General features: G+C 37.6%; 1 protein-coding gene and 1 long non-coding RNA gene across 6 annotated transcripts in view; both read right to left on the bottom strand.

The window, feature by feature from the left end:
• Positions 1-17,806, bottom strand: part of ARHGAP24 (Rho GTPase activating protein 24) — a 527,106-nt gene that overhangs the window by 326,198 nt on the left and 183,102 nt on the right. Inside the window, exon 2 of one of the 5 annotated variants that reach the window (XM_017959310.3) lies at positions 1,804-1,894. The exons of the other annotated variants lie outside the window; for them this stretch is intronic. The gene's annotated coding sequence lies outside the window, so the exon portion shown is untranslated. The remainder of the gene's footprint in view (positions 1-1,803; positions 1,895-17,806) is intronic. 5 annotated transcript variants of the gene reach the window in all.
• Positions 6,016-16,305, bottom strand: LOC110743386. Its single transcript, XR_002522356.2, has 2 exons — positions 8,338-16,305; positions 6,016-6,279 (listed from the first exon to the last, which is right to left on the bottom strand). It is a non-coding gene; the product is annotated as an uncharacterized LOC110743386 (long non-coding RNA).

Here is a 17,806-nt window from a genome sequence, read left to right as displayed (position 1 = left end):
TAAGAACGGCCATGTTTTTGTTATTATCAATACTTATTAAATCTCATTGCCACTTTTTTACTAGCTTCCCTCTACCCCCCCCCCCCCCCCCACCCCCCAACCCCAGCCATACACACGCACACACACACTGAGGGAGGTAAGAGTTGAGGGAGGTGAGGAATAGAAGGTTTACCTCAGTTCATGCTTGGAACCCTAATCTCAGAATCAGTATAGTATATGGAAATCTATAATTTTCCCTCATTTCTTATAACGTACCAGGCAAAGTCAAAAGAAAGATCATTTTTGGCACGGGAGATTCATGAGGAAAGACCTACTATGTGTCTTTGAAAGTGCATAATATATTGAAGACACACGAGGTATATTGGCTACCTTAATGAGACACAGGAATAATTCTACTTCTCCAAAGAAAGTTCCCTCTACATTGTATCCTTTACGGAGAGTCCAATACTCTTAAGCTAATTAATGCAGTTTTCATAGTGTCTGCTTCTGAGTGTCTGTCAAGAGGAGAAGCTTGCAATATGCTTTGCAAGCAAGGTTCAAAGAACCACATAAAGTGGCAAGAATATTTTGCTCTTGATTATTCAACTTTATGATCTTTTGCATTCCTTGGAGGCAATTATTTGAATTATCTCTCTAGAGGCGAAACTGATGATTCTGCATTTCCATATCATCTCTCTTCTTGCTGGCTCCCAGAACAATGCTGTTTGGTCTGCATGTGGCCATATGAGAAGGCCATGGAGTTGGAAGAGTCAGGATGGCTGTCTTTGATTTCTCTTAGGTAATTCTATAGGGCTACATGGAAGCCTGACTGTTCCTGCTTTGTAAAAATGCACAAGTCTGAAACAACACAAACCACTGGCTATTCTCATTCAAATACAATTCTTTAATTGTTTTCTGGTAATAAAGCAAAGTAGCATACTATTTTCAAATTAGAGCACTCTGTTGGCATACTTGTAAAATCACACAATATAAATAATCAAGAATTCTGTTCTATCTGTGGCTTATGGTTTCTTTACATCTTCGCTTTTAATGCAATGACAGTGGATTACTGACACTGACACTTAGAGGACACTGTCCAGCTGAGCTCGGTCAATGCTTCCAGAAACGGATCCTCCATTAGCAGAGAATATAACACAGTGTTTAGGAGCCCAGACTTGATTCAGATGGACTGATTTAAATTATGCTCTAACTAGGTCCTGATCTTGGGCAAATGTCTTAACCTTGCCCTTGTTTCTTCATCTGTAAAATGAGGATAATAGTAGCATCTACATTCTAGGAGTATTTTAAGGATTAAATGTATGCTCCATATAAATTATTTTGAATAGAACCCAAATACTAAGTGCTCAATACATTTTAGCCTGTGATATTTATTTTATTTGTCCCTACCCTTTACAAAAAGGCATTGGATTATTGAATTGAAAGTGACATGAAGAGCTAAGTAAAAGGTATGACTTCTCTCCAACTTAGCCAGGTCAGTTTTCTCCATGAAGATCCTGTAGAGGATCCTCCATGAAGAATTGTTACCTGTTGTGTTTCGCATGCAGGATCTGAATACACAGATTATTCTGAATCATTATATATAAAGTTGCATACGTATAAATTTTTTGGCCTCTTTCCTAGAAAAATCGGGTACTCTCCTGGGGTGATCTTGTGATTTCCAGATGGATTCAGAGAACTCAATGCAGCTGCTATCTCCTATTGACCAGCCAGCACTGGCTCCACTGTGCTAAACAGGAAGGAGCCCTGGGAGGGAAGTGGAGAGTTGAATGTCACATGAGTTACCAAAGGCTTTCTTGAACTTACATCATGTTTAATTGTATCAAATGCTGTTCATTGTGTGGTTAGGCTCGTGGTGCTTCTTGGATGAAGGAACAAGGAGAAAAATTACTGGCATCTGAAACAAAACCAGAAATCTCTGTTTATTTGGGACCTCAAATTAGACTTGAGTCATAGGATTGTCAAGTTGCTCATGCTGGAGTCAGCTGGGCTGGTTGGTTTCTTATAATGCAATAGACAATTCTTATTTAATCCTACTGTCTCACAAAAAAATTGAGAAAAGACATGTTCAGAAAGCAAGACTTGATGAGTTAAAACACCATTTTAGTTTCAAGTCTTAAAATTATACTAGGAGTTTTTCTTTATGTTTTAAGGCTCTGTTGAATTTTGAGAACATTCTACAGTATAAACGCTCAGATGTATCCTCAAGACACACTTCTGGATGCCAGGACTATCCTTTAAACATATGTGCTCTAAGAATTCTCTCTATAAATTCGTCACTTTAGGAAATAATCAGGAAAATATGAAAAAAAAAGGCTCATCACTGAGATTTTTCATTCTTGTTAGAGGGGACTGTTAAGCTTCAGGAAGCCTGTGATACACAAAATATAGGTCTTAACTCATGATATATGGAGTGCTATATCCATTAAAATGGGGAATAATGCAAAGACATCCAGGTACATGGGCTTGCTTTCAGAATATTTTCATTTTTTATTTCATTTCTGCCACTTAATACCTGTGAGACCCTGGATTAGTCACTTGAGTCCTCTAAATACCAATTTTACTCTGAGACATGTAAAGACAGCATTATCTCACACACTACAGGTGCTATGTGAGTACATAATATGAAAAGGATACTATAAGTTGGAATGAAGAAGATATAACTCCTGGGTCTGTGATCTCACAGTTTAATATCATCAAAATTTAAATAAGAGAAGATAAGTGAAACTTCTTTGATACTTTTTTTGGCTCTCAGTATTAAGTGGTTTCAATTTTACAAGTTGTTTTCACATCTGCAGTTTTCTTTAGCAGGATGGCATTCAATGAAAGGTTGATTATGCACTGGGTAGGCAGGGTTTTATAAAAACCTTTCTTATAATTTTCAGTTTCAGTTAAATTAAATTTAGTTTTGTTTTGAAATGAGAGTTGTTCAAGGATATAAAGGTAAACCTCTGGAATTTGGTAGTTTCCTATCAATGAGACTATTTACACAGAGGCCAGAAAGTTCTCTGGTACTTCTCATGCCAATCAGATTCATACTATTAGAGATGACTGTGATTGGATGATATCAACTGTGGTGTTGATGATGCACTTTTCTTGGGCTTCCTTACTGTCTCAAGACCATGTTACATTTTGGCTCTAGAAGAATCTTCTCATCTCCTCGAAGGGAGGTAGAAGCAGAGAGGAAAAAAATCAAATTAATGGCAATCTCTAAAAGCTTCAGACTAAAAATATGATAGAAAGTCCAGTTAGGTAGAACCAATATATTTCCTCTTATCTACCCTTTATTTCCACTTTCAATTGGTTTTTCAAAAGAATGTAATTTTGAACTGTAATGGGTGAGGAGAATTAAAGGAGAGAAGCAAGAGACAGACACTATCGAGACTCTCAGAGGAAAATGCCTGTATCCAGCCACCCTTGAGCTTAGTCTCCTCAGGTTAACACGTCACGAAGACAAGTGGCAGCATTTCCCACTCCATCCCAAAATAGTGTAGTACCTGCAGAGTATAGGATTCCAGGGAAGATGAAGGGCAGTCAAATCTTCATGTGCCTCAAAGGAGGACACTGGAATTAGCTGTGAGTAGAAAGTGTGTGGTGTGTGGGTGCGTAAGACAAAAAATTAATGGACTGAGGGCCAGAGACCAGTAAAACTAGGGACATCATCTTAACAGATACAAGTATGCAGAGGTGGCTTCTCTGAAGAAATGATGTTCATCACAGTGGATGCCAAAGGAAACCAAAATATTTCACCCCAAAGTACACTTCCTCGATACATTTTGAGATGGCTGTTCAGAGGGCCCAAACAGAAGTAGCCCTGCAAATCTGTCTTTTGTGGGGCAGACTTGCATCTGTAGAGAAATAAAGTGAAGTAAACAAAAGATGCAAACAAGATTTCTCTGAAGACCCCCTTGTTCAGGTCTAGGAAAGATTAACTGAGAGTCTGAACCTTTAAAGATCTGAGAGAAATATTCACCATCTATTCTCTCTGAGGGCTGCTACCTGCAAGCTTTCATCTACACCACAAAACCACCTTTGCTAGCCAGGTTTCTCCTCTTCTTCCTCTCCCATAACTTGTCTGGCCATGCTCTAAGCTCCCCTATTCTTTCTGTAACCTCAAGATGGTATAGAAGTATCAACCATCTTGCCTTTCTTTGAGTTCTTATATTTTGTATGACTCCTGCACCTGTCAATAAATTTGAGTATCTTTTCTCATGTTAATCTGCCTTTTGCAGTGGATTTCTTTTAGCAAAGCTTCAGAGGATAAAGGGAAATTTTCCCTTGGCCCCTACATTGCCAGCATGGATCGGATACCTCTCTGGATGCTGTAGCCTTGTACTTCCTATAATGAAATGTCCATTTTGGAGACAAGAAAGGAAAGATCCTGTTTCAACTGATTGTAAATCTAAAAATGACTAAGAATTGTTTGAGTCATGTTTTTATTGTCAGTCAGACTAGGAATTTGAAATTCAGATGAATATGAGCTATATAAAAATGTAGTTATACTTTATTTTGTACTGTTTGTAGTCTGATACATTGATACTGACTTTACAGTTCACTTTTTCAACCTGACAGTCTAGAATTACAGTCTGAACAATCAGAAGCTTCCTGGTATTAATCGTACTTCTCCAAATGCCTTTATTATTTGGCTCTTGTTTTAATGTTTTGCTTGTGTCTTTCATTATGTAATCTCTTTAAATTCTTTTTGAAAGTACTATAAATGAAAACAAATTTGGGCATTGAACCCAGAATTCTTGATTGTGTTGAACTTTGATACTGTTTTTCAGAAGAAAATAGCCCTTTTGTTTGTTTGTTTTAGGGACAGATTCTTGATCTGTCACCTAGGCTGGAGTGCAGTGGCACAATCATAACTCAGTGTAGCCTCAAACTCCTGGGCTCAAACGATCCTCCTGTCTCAGCCTCTTGAGTAGCTGGGACTACAGGCAGGTCACCACTATGCTATGCTAATTTTTTTACTTTTTGTAGAGATTGGGGTCTTGCTATGGTGCCCAGAGCGGTCCTGAATTCCTGGTCTAATGTGATCCTCCTGCGTCAGCTTCCCAAAGTGTTGGAATTCAGGCATGAGTGATCGTGGCAGGCCAGAAATAGCCCTTTAAAATTTTTTTTTTTTCTTTTTTTTTGACAGAGCCTCACTCTGTAGCCCAGGCTGGAGTGCAGTAGTGCAATCACAGCTCACTACAACCTCCAACTCCTGGGCTCAAGCAATGTTCTTGCCTCAGTTTTCCCAGTAACTGGGACTACAGGCACACGGCCCCATGTCTGGCTAATTTTCTATAGAGATAGGGTCTTGCAATGTTGTTCAGGCTGAAACAGCCCTTTAAAAATTGATAAACTAGTAAATTAATTAGCACATTAAAATTAGTGAGAAACAAGAGCCTACAAGATGGAAAGTTAATACCTAATACCAACAAATAGTTGACTGGTGTTCATTTTTCTGACATTTGATGTTAAGTGTATTTCTGACCTAAACAGACTATGTGTACACATGACATCACTTGTTTTTGGCCAGCAAACCTGGACTTTATTCCTTTTACAGAATCACTATTAAAATAAATGAAAAGATCAAAGGAATTTTACCACTGAAATGTTATCAGAGGACTCATAACTGTTCATGGTTAAAAACTCACGTCATCATTAACAGCAGCAGTAGCAGCAGGAATGAGTATATCCTTGACGGTCTGCCAGGTCCAAAGGCTATCTGGAAATATATTCTGAATATGAAATAGGCTAATTAAGCCCATTGTTCCCTGACTGTCACTCTAAGGGACAGCGGGGAGGTACCAGCTGTATGCCTTACTAGGTTGGCTACCAAACTTGAATCCCTTCCACCCATGAATGTGCACGTAAAATGTGGGTTGCCTGCCAAGGTCAGGACCACAAGATAAATTTCTGTACATATACATAACATATAAATGGAGAATTAAAAGCTCATTAAGATGTTGTGAGGAGGATAAAGAGAGAAGAGCAGAGCAAAAGGAAAAGCAATGGCTTGCACGTGTGTCTGTTGCTAATGACCTTTATTTAATCAAAGCTACTTGATTCAGAGGATATCCACGTTGCTCAAGAGTAATGCTTCTTGTATAAAAGCCTGTACGAAATCATTTTCCACCAAAGCGAGTGCTCTGCTCTGCCCCCGTTGGGTTCTTCCACCCTGTGTGACTGGAATCTCCCTTCTGGTAGCCTCAGGAAGGCAGTGGCTCTGCTTGCTTGTTTCATGTGCTGCAACTTCTCAAGTCCTGCTGTCACCTGTTTCTGTTCATGACGCTGGAAGAGGAAATACGGGAATCCTTTCCTTACCATGCTATTGTACTTCAAAACAACTACTTCTTTTGACAGAATTAAAGTGTGGTATATTTAGGGAATGAGCTAACATTGCTCTCTTTTCCTCTGCAAGTCTTTCAAAAGATGAATGGGTACTGCTTGGCCCCCTCAGGCACTACACTGATCTTTTCATAACTCTTTTCCTTGCTCTTCCCAACTCCAGACCTAAAATGTGCACTGTGAATAACTACAACAGGTTCTTGGGAGGCAAAAAGACCAATGGTAACAATAGGAGAAACAAGACAAACATTTAGGTTCCTTAACTCCTTGTCCAGCATTCTTTTGCCACTTTATTAGAGTTTGGACCCTCCACTTACCCAACACTATCAACTCCACCTCTAAACCCAAACCCCAAGCCCCAACTGAGCTGCAGATGTAAATACAATTTCTGGGGGAGCTTGCTTAACAGTTGTTAAATTCTAATGAAAAAAATCAGAGTTTGCCCCATTTAGAGGATTTTGCAAAATGATCTGAGTCCGTGGAATATGCACAGCAGCAGCAAAGAAAAATGTCAGCATTAATATGATATGGCTTTTTGTTGCAAGCAGGACTGTTCATTAAAAGCTTAAACAGGTGGCAGGTTTGGCAGCCCAGTGTGTGTATTCTATGGACAGATTTATTATGCCTTTCATTTTAAAATATTTGTGCAGAAACAGACTCAGTGAGATAAATTATCTTGTTCACAAGAGCATTCTGTTCAAGGCTGCTATGATAAATGCCATATCAATCAAATTATGCAATGAAAATTTACCATCAATTTTATCATCATTATCAATTATGTATAACTTAGGAAATGCTTTTCATTTCTTCTCCATTTTAATTTTGGTATCTTCCAGGGAAATTTTACCTCACAGTGGGAGACCCTATAAAATAGGGTATCTGTATACAGGATGTCACTTCAGTTGCTGAGGTCCAGGGCAGGAGTCAGATATGCATTTCAAAGCAAACATAATTACATACGAACAGCATTGGCTGGAATCATCCTGCTTGATGACTTTGAGTGGATAGGATCATGTAAACATCAGAGGAATGTTCAAACAATAAGGCAGCTTTGCTTTGTCAAATGAGATGAGCCACAAGCCAACTGAAGCTCAACATAATGTCAAGCAAAGCAAAGTGCACACACTTCAGTCACCATGGTGACCTTACATGGTTGGAATGACTCCATAGACTCAATGTAATCACTTTTCCAGGAGCTGGGACTTTCTACTGGCAGTGTCCACCATCTTGGGAAGGCAGGTCTCACCAACTTTAAATGTTACAGGAAATCTTTTGCTAGAAGGTTATCCATAAATTGTTACCCTAAAATCCAGTGTCTCACAGAACTTTCCAGGTTCTTTTGGCCACTGGAGTATCCAGGGCCTTATGCACATTAACCATTCTGCCATTCTACTAGATTTCTTTTTATTCTGTCCTGCTAATGCCACTTCCCACAGCTGCAGAATACATGTTGAATCTCCTTGGAAGCATACTTTCCCATAGAAAACATTCAGAGAGCTCTAAAAAGGGCAGATGATACATCGTGCATTTCTTATTTGGACTCTTGCCTGACTTCCATGAGGGAAACCCTGATTATGTTCAGTATTGTCTTAGCTAAGTATCTCAGGGACACATGTCTCTTGGTTTTTTTCAACTGGCTTCTTATTTACATAATTGGCCTCCCCTTTTTGCTACATTCAGCCTTTAGGTTTTCACTCCTGCCAAAGGACAATGTTTACCAATCTTTACTTGCTTGTGTTTTCCTCACCAGAGGTGTCCTCTCCTCCTATATTGTAAACCAGATCAGTTATCTTTCTTCCAAATACTGCTCAAGAATAAGCTCCATGACAAGTTTTCAGTGGAACCCTCTGATTACAAATTGTTACAGCTGTTCCATGCTTGTGACGAGATCTGTGCAACTCTAATTGGCTAGACGTACATTTGTTTGTGGCTATTTTGGGCTTTGTTTTTGTCCCCATAATCCATAAGGAACTCTCAGACAAATAGTAACAAAAAGCTTACCTCAGGCAAATCCATCAGGTCAATTCAAGATGTTATAGGAGTCATGAAATATGAATAATTAGTTCAAGGTTTACAAGGTTAATCCTGGTATATCCTGCATAACAACATTACACAGATTGGCACATCCTTACATGACAATGAAAGGTGCCATTAACTCACTGATTTTCACAATTAATCTTATATCCAAAGGACATAGGACTTGGAGTCAAAATGACTGAGTTCTAATCCTTGCTATCTCTCTGCTTACTAACTATGTGATGGTAAGCATGCTGTGGCAACTGCAAAGGCAAATTGACTTAGATAAGTTATACATGCATTTATGAAAGTATAAAGGGTGATTTATTGATTTAAAGATTGATGTTTCCACCATATATCAAAAAGATTTTGTATTATTTTGGGGTAGATAATAAATTAAGACAATTCATATAATCTCCCTAAAAGATGAGTGCATCTTTGACAGGGAAGATAAACAGTCTGAGTTTGAGAGTAAGAGGACTGTTCAGCAACACTGCTTGAATTTGCCTACTTTTTTCCTTTTTAACTAGGCTGGCAGGAGAGAAATAAACACCATTATTTCTGCTGTGGCAGTGGTTCTTAAAGTGTGATCACTGATCCTGCAGCATCAACAGCATCCAGGAAAACTGTTGGAAAGGAAAATTGTTGGGTCCACCCCAGATCTACTGAATCAGCCCTCCAGGTGGTTCTGATGAATGCTAAAAATTGGGAACCACTGCCTGAACCGGTACCCTGGGGTTTAGTCCCAGATGCCACTATCTTGTTGGGCAAGTTGAGAGCCCAGGCTAGCGTAAGACATCATGAGAATCTGTGCATTATTGATGGCACATTATTCCAGATTTTCTACCAGTGCAGGTTTCTTGTAATGTTATTATTTCCATTAAATACAAGCTATGCAAGAAAATGGGATTTTATAAACCTTTGTAGGGAAATTCACAGGTTTCAGAAAAAGTGCTTTGCCAGACAAAGGAACCAGATTTTGGGGTTCTAAAAATATGGCAGTTATAAGAAAAAAGACACTAACTTTAAGTGATTAAGTACACTAGCCAGAATTTAGCCATCAACTTTCAGAATAACTCAAGGGAAAGTCATCCTCTCAATGCTTAGATTTCCCCAGTATTTCACCAGTGGGGAGATCTAAGCATTGAGAGGATGACTTTCCCTTGAGTGATTCTGTATTAAAATGATCTCCAAGCTCTTTTCTAGCTCTCCAGGTCTAAATTTGAGACTCTTTTCTTCTCGCTTTCTCTTTCACTCACATCTTGAAAACTGCATGCACAGAATAGAACAGAAGGCATAAAAGAAAGGACAGAGAGAAACACTGACTGAGAATCAGAGAAAGAAAAGAGAGTTCACAGAGATTTCATATTTTCCAAACCATGGAGTGGTTGAAAGATATCATAAAATTCAGTCAAGTGAGTATGGAAGAGTATCAAAATTTAAGTATTATACAATAAACTGTGTGCACCTTTTAAAAGCAACCTGCATGTAGGTGAGTGGGGACACCTTGAAAGCTTTCTGTACAATTATAAAGGAAGATAAAGAGCTGTCCCAAGTAAGGACAGCCCAAGTGCAGAGCTGCAACAGGGAATCTTTGAATCCGAGCCACTAAAGGGAAGTGCAGTTGAACAAAAGGAAGGGCAAGAGAGTAGCACAGCTGCTATAGACTGAACATTTTCTTTGTGCAAGCTCATGCTTACCTTATTAAGGAAAAGCCTTCTCTCCAGCTCGATCTATCAAAGCCATCTATCACATTCTTCCAAGTTCAGAAAAGAGAACTAAGTTGAATAACTACAAGAAATCCAGCACCCGCAGAAAAAGAGTTGCATATATTCAATGTATTGTTAAAGATAGTGTGCTATTACACCACTATGGTTGCAGAACATCAAATTAACAGACATAAAGAAAATAAGCACTCAGCAGGGGAGATATTTAATTATAAGAAGAAGGGCAGCTAGCCTTTGAGAATGCAAGAATTCAACATTTCCCATTTCTCCTTTCCAAGTTTTTTCAAATAAAGTTTTTTCCCCAGTCCTCATCCTGATTGATACTTAGCATCAAATGTTTCCCCACCATGGAGAAATCCACACAACCAGCTTCTTCCTGTACCACCAGAGCCCAGCTGGAACCAGGAATACCTCTCTTTTTCGTTTGTGCTAAAACAGATGAGTAGCCAAGCTTTGCCTGCTGATAAAGAGTAATAATCACGCCGGTAATGGGAAGATTCTGCCTTAACTGAACTGCCAAGATCAGCCTGTGCAACTCCAACCAACGGTGGGATGGGAGGGATGTTAAGAACAGGATACTGAAATATAATCATTCTTATTGGTGTCTTCATTGTAACATCCGTGTGTATGCTATGCCTTAACTGAAACAAAGTTAGGAAGTCTGAGAGTTGAGAAACCACTTGCTCACTCTGAAAGGAAATCTCGACTAAAAGGAAGCAGAAATTAAAATTAATTCATAAACAAGAGTGGTTTATAGGCAGGAATTGAAAGGGCCTCATCTGGCCACAACATGGCTTAATTAAACATCGCCTCTCCCTAGTTCATTCCAACTCAACTCAGATTTTCTCTTCATGTTCTTTTTTCTTTATGTACAAGGCTAAGTATTTTTAAGATAAATTTAATCCATATGGTTTCTGATTCATTTACACACATAAAACTCAACAGAATGATTCCTGGTAAGCAAAAAGTTCTCTGAGCCTGTTTTCTCCTTAGGAAGAAAAAACTGTGTTGTGTTCACATTAAACTCATTCTTTTATTCTTGGGTTAACATTTCACTCAAAACCTTGGGGCCCAAAACGATGGAATGTATTGAAGGTTGTGAACTCAGCTCCGCAAACGGAAAGAAAAGCACCTACTTACTTCAGACCCTGGGTCTTTGAGGTTTCTCAGTGCCTGTTCTTAGGAATAGTTCTGCATGTGTCCAATAGTATATTTGTAGCACATTCTTCTTTTTAGTAGAAGCATTATTAGGAGGTATCCATTTTTATAGGCAATTCTACCCTTCAACTATAATTTCCTAGCTTCAGAAGTCAGTGTAAGGAAAGTTCTACAGAAAGCTCTGCTCTCAATCACATAAATATACTGGGCACATAAAAAGTATTTTTGGAGATTCCAGAAGAAAAAGAAGCATATTCTTAACAGAAATGGAAGGCCTGTGCTCATAGCTCCAACACAAAAGTCTACAGCTAAAACATCTCTTTATATATACCTCCTGTCTTCCTCATCCACAAGCTTTGTTGAATCACTTCTGTTCATCCACACATCTTTTACTTTACTTGCATTTTCATTTGACAAATATTTATTTCACTACATACTTTGAGCCAAGTAACTGGAACATAAAAATCTAAATATCCATTTTATTTCTTAGGAGGAAAGATGCCAACAAATATATGATAATTATTATAATGAACCTATGGTTAAAATATAGAGGAAACACAGGGAAAAAAATATCATATAATGCTTGCTAAGAAGTGCAGAAAGGCTTAGAGAAAGCAAAGCTAGAAAGATAGTTAGGCTTTCTGCAGGTGGATGAATCGAGGGAAGGAAAGTGCAAAGGCACCGAAGCATTAAAAAAATCATGTTTTGCAAACTAAACAGAGTTCAGTATTGATGAAGCAAAAATATAAGGTGTCATCTAAGAATATTCAAGAAAGGGGCCCAATAACATAGGGTTCTATATGTCCTACAAAGTAATTTAGATTTTAGCTTGTAGGTCAGTTGTGTTCAATTGAGTGTGACCATTAGAATGACCTACGAATCCTTTTTTTCAAACACACACTCAGACCCCGATCCAAGACACTCCAATGTGGTAGGTCTTGGGTAGAGACTTTTATATACATTTTCTTAAACATTCATGGTGCATGTCCCTGTTTAAGAACTGCCTGAGGCTCATAGGGACCACTAAAGTATTCTAAACATGGGAAACCCATGATCAGCTTGACTATTAGTTGATCCTTTTGTGGATAATGTGAAGAAAATTTTGCAAATGATCTAAGCACAGGGAATGGCTTAAAGGCAATGCAAACTTTCCAACAAGAACGAATGTAGTCCTAAAGTTAAAGGATGGCAAGAGGCAAGGCAAGAGAGTTTGAGATAAATAATAGTAATTCAGTCACAAATAATTAATGAACTAAAACTATACCCCCTCCCTCCTTTCTGGTGTGGTGACACCATTCTCCAAGAAAAGGGACACAAAGAGAAGATAGAGGACAGAAAAAAGTGAGCTCAAGTTCTCAACTGTTCAGTTGATTGGATTCAGAATATAAATTATGTAGGAGATTGAGAACGTATTAATTGAAATGCCCTAGACCTTTCTTCTCTGTTTTCAGTATTGGTGATTCAAGAGTGGCTTTATTTGAATTGGCTAACATAGCACTTATTAAGATTTCACAGCTCCAAACACTATGGGCAAGCTGTAATTCTAACTTATGTCAAATAAATGGCAAACAGTATCACTCTATCCTACCCTGAAGGTTGAGAGGATATGAAGTAGGCAACCTAAGAGAATTTTTCTCACATCCTAATCTCCTTTTCTGTCTTTGTTGGCACCATCAGGCACCGTGGTCCATGTTCAGCTTATTTATGCAGCCAAACAAGCTTGGCAGTTTATTGGACAGGAAAATGGCTGAGTTAAATATTATTGAAGTAGGAAAAAATATTCCTGGGGTAAAATAAGGTTTGCAGCCACCCCATCCCAACTGAACAAAAATTCCTTTCTATAGTTCACACCCCTTCTCTCCTCCTCCCACTTTTCTAGTCTCCTTCTGAGGATCAGTGCTCTGGGGACCTGCACTAAAACCCCAATAGAGGTGTTGACACATGTTCCTACCCAAGTGGATAATTTAGTCACCAATATGCTGGGTTTATTTTTTCTGAACTGCTGCAAATACCTATATCTTTTATTGTACTTTTCTTTTTAGAAGATTCACTAAATTATTCACTAAATTATTTTCCTATCATTATCATATATAGAAGAGTTCATTACACTATAAGATTAGATTGAAACTTCTGATGCTTCACATAGAAGTTTGTGATATAGCTATATATATAAATATATATATCATATATAAATATAAATATATATATCATATATAAATATATATAGCATATATATTTGAAAGTACAGGGTCAAGGCAGTCTACTCTTTTACCTTTTAATTCAGATTTTTAACATACATGTAAGCATATTTGTGTGTCTACATATGTGTGTGCACACCTACATACATACAAACATATGTACCTCTTTATGGGCCATTTCTTCTTTTTAACAGCACTTCCTGCCATCAAACACTATCTCTGTACTTTGCTTCCAGACTTCCTCTTCCTTATGTGATGTCTAGACTATTGTAAATTGTGACTGCACCAGAAATATGAGAATGGGCCTATTGAGCTGCTGCTATCCTCCATTCATCAAATAATGTGTGTTATGAGTTTTTGCCCAGGTATGTTGCCACAGTGTGTTGAAAGTATGACCCTGAAACCTAAATCAGGTTTGTAGGGTAGCGCAAAGTCAAATAAGTATCAAACTTCCTCAATTACATAACATCATGTTGTTTCTCTAGACAACTTGCCTCAGGAGTGAAGATTGAATTTTGAGGCAATTTCTGCATGGACACCAGTATAAAAGGTGAATTCTGAGAGCTCAGCATTCTGAGTTTTGTCTACCCAACAATGAATAGTGTGGTCACTATGCTAAAAGCTGCGACCCCAAAGATACTAGAGCAATTTCTGTCACTTAGTGATGAGATAGCAACTCAGAGGGTCATACACACACACACAAAGGCACAAAATGAGAATATTAGAAATTCTATCACTGAACCTAGCACCTAAATCTACCCACTTTCAACATTTGTCTTAGTTCAGACTCCCCTGTCTTTGTTACTTCACCAGGTTTGTAACTGACCTTCCTTAGTCTTATCTTTCATCTCCTTTCTTTTCTCCAAAGCTAGAGCCAGAGCAATCCCTCTAAAGTACATATCCAACATTTTAGTTTACAGCTTAAAACTCCTCCATGATCCCTCATTGTTGTCTGGGTCAAGTTCCAACTCTTTAACATGGATTGGATCACGAGGCCCATCATGAAGAACCCCCTCCATACTCCTTTATCTCCTAAGCTTCCCCTCTCAAACTCAGAGTAAGATGTTAAAAACCCCAGGCTCTTTTCAAACACAGTCGCATCTTCTCTCCCTCTCTGCCTAACTCCCTCTTATCTTTTGATCCCAGAGTAAAGGTTACTTCTTCTACTAAGATGCCACTAGCCTCTTCTCTGTGCTACTATAGTAACCTATACTTGTCAGTATTTATATAACACTTTGAAAATGTACTCTAATTGTGTATCAGCACCCTTCGCTCTCTTTCATTTTTACCAACAGATCCTTGTGGATAGAATTTATTTTATTCTCCTAGTAGCCCCTGCAACTAGCTAAGTGCCTGCACACGGTAAATTCTCAATTTCTAGTTGTTGAATAGATAGATGAATGAATGAAATAAAGCTGTTTAGTATTTTCTGTTTTGCTTTAATTGTCCTTAACCTGACAACAAAGAAAATTACGAATTATAAGTCTGCTGAAAGTGTATGAACATAGTATTAGAGTAAACCAACTAAAACACTGAATAAAAGTCAGGGCAAGTGTAGTTTAATAAGGAACTCATTATACTCTGACTTCTTCTGTTTCTTGTTTTTCAGGCTATCAAAAAGTGCCACTAAACTGAAGGGGATAACAACAGATAATCTCAAATAGCATTTAAATAAGCCTTGAGATATCTAACTTTTCTATATTTACAAGACTTTTAGGGTTTATATTACTCGACCACTTAAGCAAAACATCGTATTTGTTTATTTACCCTTTCCATAAATAATTTTTAGCTGTCACCAGACTCTTTACCCTCAATTTAAGTGTATTTCCTTTTCCTTGTTTCTTGACATCAATGAGAAAAAAACAGCAATTAAACAATTGTAAACCTCAAGAGAATCAGACAAATCAGTGGGTAATTTAAGAAACTCTTCTATCCAGTAGATTTTTATTTGGCTTTCATGAAACCTTTAATTCTTTATGACATTGGATACAGAAAAACACAAATATTCATTTAGCTAACTGCCCAGTAAAACAACTTATGAACATTAGGGAAGAACAGAGGATAAACAAAAAAGTTAGGCAGAACCTATACATTGGGTAACTTAAATCAAACTTTCACATACCTTATAGTTTTTGAAAATTTACAAGCCTGGAGTAACAAAATAATTGAGGACCATATGATGACTTGACAGTAAACAAGCTATAATAGAATTGAGTCTATGAAGTATTTTGTTTTCACAACCCAGAGAAAAAGATAAACCAAAAGAATGCTGGAAATTGGGTTGCCCTGCTCCTTCCATGGTTTCTAAGATTCATTCTCCAATTATGTAATTTCAGTTAACTGCGCTACTTTTTTTTTTTTTCTTGGCTGATTATTAACCATTCACAATCTGTATTTTGTATTCTGACAGTAACCACTCACTTCATTCAATTGCAGAAGGAAAATCACCCACATCACTTTTATAACAAAACATGCTTATAGCAAAATCTGAGTATATTTCTAATGACTTTTCTAGGTTTGTAACACATATCAATCATCTTTGCAATGTTTCTGGTCAAATGTCTGAATTTAGATATCTTAGTAAGAAACAAGAAAAGGAAGACACATGCTTCATAGCATTTGCCTATAGCTATTTCTGTTTCTGAAGTTTTAACAAAAGTGGTATAAGTGAAGATGAACTGAAACTCTCGAAATACCAAATGGGCTACAAATTGAAACTCTAAAAATAACAAAAGGTTATGTCTACCAGCAGTTCTCTAAAGAATCTCCATCTACAGATTTTTTTTTTTTTTTGAGACAGTCTCGCTCTGTCACCAGGCTAGAGTGCTGTGGCACTATCTCAGCTCACTGCAACCTCCAGCTCCCTGGGTCAAGGGATTCTCCTGCCTCAGCCTCCCGAGTAGCTGGGATTACAGGCATGTGCCACTATGCCCAGCTAATTTCTGTATTTTTAGTACAGATGGGGTTTCACCATGTTGTCCAGGATGGTCTCGATCTCCTGACCTTGTGATTCACCCACCTCAGCCTCCCAAAGTGCTGGGATTACAGGTGTGATCCACTGCACCCAGCCAGATTTTCTTTTAAATTAATTCAGCCAAGTCCTCTTCCTTCCCTGAGTCTCACTATTTGACTACTGTAGCCCTGAACATCTGCATTATTGAAACAAGTAGCTGTGAATAAATTACTCTGACTGTTTTGTTACACTTACATGGAGGATACAATTTAAAGCTACTTTTAAAACAGTATTTCAGGAAAAAAAGAAAGTCATTTTAGAAATAAAATCCAAGAAATATTGAGCAATATTAACTAAAGTGTGAGAATTAATTCAATCATTAGCAAGTACATTTTCCTTGCTTCATGGCTGGCAGGCAGGACTTAGGATACTGATTGGCTCCTTCAATGTATGTAAGGAGGGAATAAGAGACAGTCATAACTTAAAAGTTAATTAAGAAATTCAGTTGAAGGCACTCAACTGCAAAGTTAAAAGACTTTCAGATGTGAAGTTAATCACTTTCCGTTTTTTCCACATAACCCACCCGAGCTTGGATCAGAAGTATAAGGGCAACTCCCTCTAGCAGCAAGTCCTACTGCCCTGGTAGCTGCTTGTTCAGCTGCAAGCACTCTAGACTAAAGGAAGCTATTTCAGAGAACTAATAGAAAGAAACCTATTATCTTTTTAGAGACAGTTTCATAAGGATATTCTAAGTTACCAGAAATGCTTCTGGGGGAGGTGTGTGGTACTATCCCTAGATCCAAAATAGGGGAGGAATGAAAAAAAGAAAGACTTCACATCATCTCCCCTTTTTCACATTACTGAGTCATTCTTCTATCCTGAAAATGTGCTCTTCATAAAAACCAGACTGAGTGAAGAGATGAAAGAACTATAATATATTAGGAAACATAGTAATTATAACCCTTATGTGTACTTTAATTATATAATGTGTTCATCAAAATGAAGGGAGATAATTTTCTATTTCTAAGAGTAAAATTACATCATTTCAAATAGTGTAATAGAACTAGGGAGGAGAACATTAATATGGCCACTATATTCATTTTTTTTATATGTTGAAATACCAGAACCTATGTTAGGCCTTGTAGATAACACAGGAATATTCTGAGATACAATTTCCATTTTAGAAATTAAATTTAGAAATTTTAGAAATTTTAGAAATTAAAATTCCTTTAGAAATTTAATTTCTAAAGGAATTATTTAAACATTAATTTAACAACAGATAAACTTTAATCTTATTTTTACTTTATGATATTGTAACATTTGACATTGGCCTTAAAAATCTGATAGGCACTTCAAAAAGACAGAACTCTTGGTTTCCTTTTTGCAAACTATACTGCACTAGCAGCATCCTCATTCTG

This window comes from Papio anubis, chromosome 3 (assembly GCF_008728515.1).
Source record: "Papio anubis isolate 15944 chromosome 3, Panubis1.0, whole genome shotgun sequence".
In the NCBI taxonomy this organism is placed as follows: Eukaryota; Metazoa; Chordata; class Mammalia; order Primates; family Cercopithecidae; genus Papio; species Papio anubis.
The sequence above is the reverse complement of the archived record's forward strand: the minus strand, read 5'-3'. Positions and strand labels throughout refer to the sequence as shown.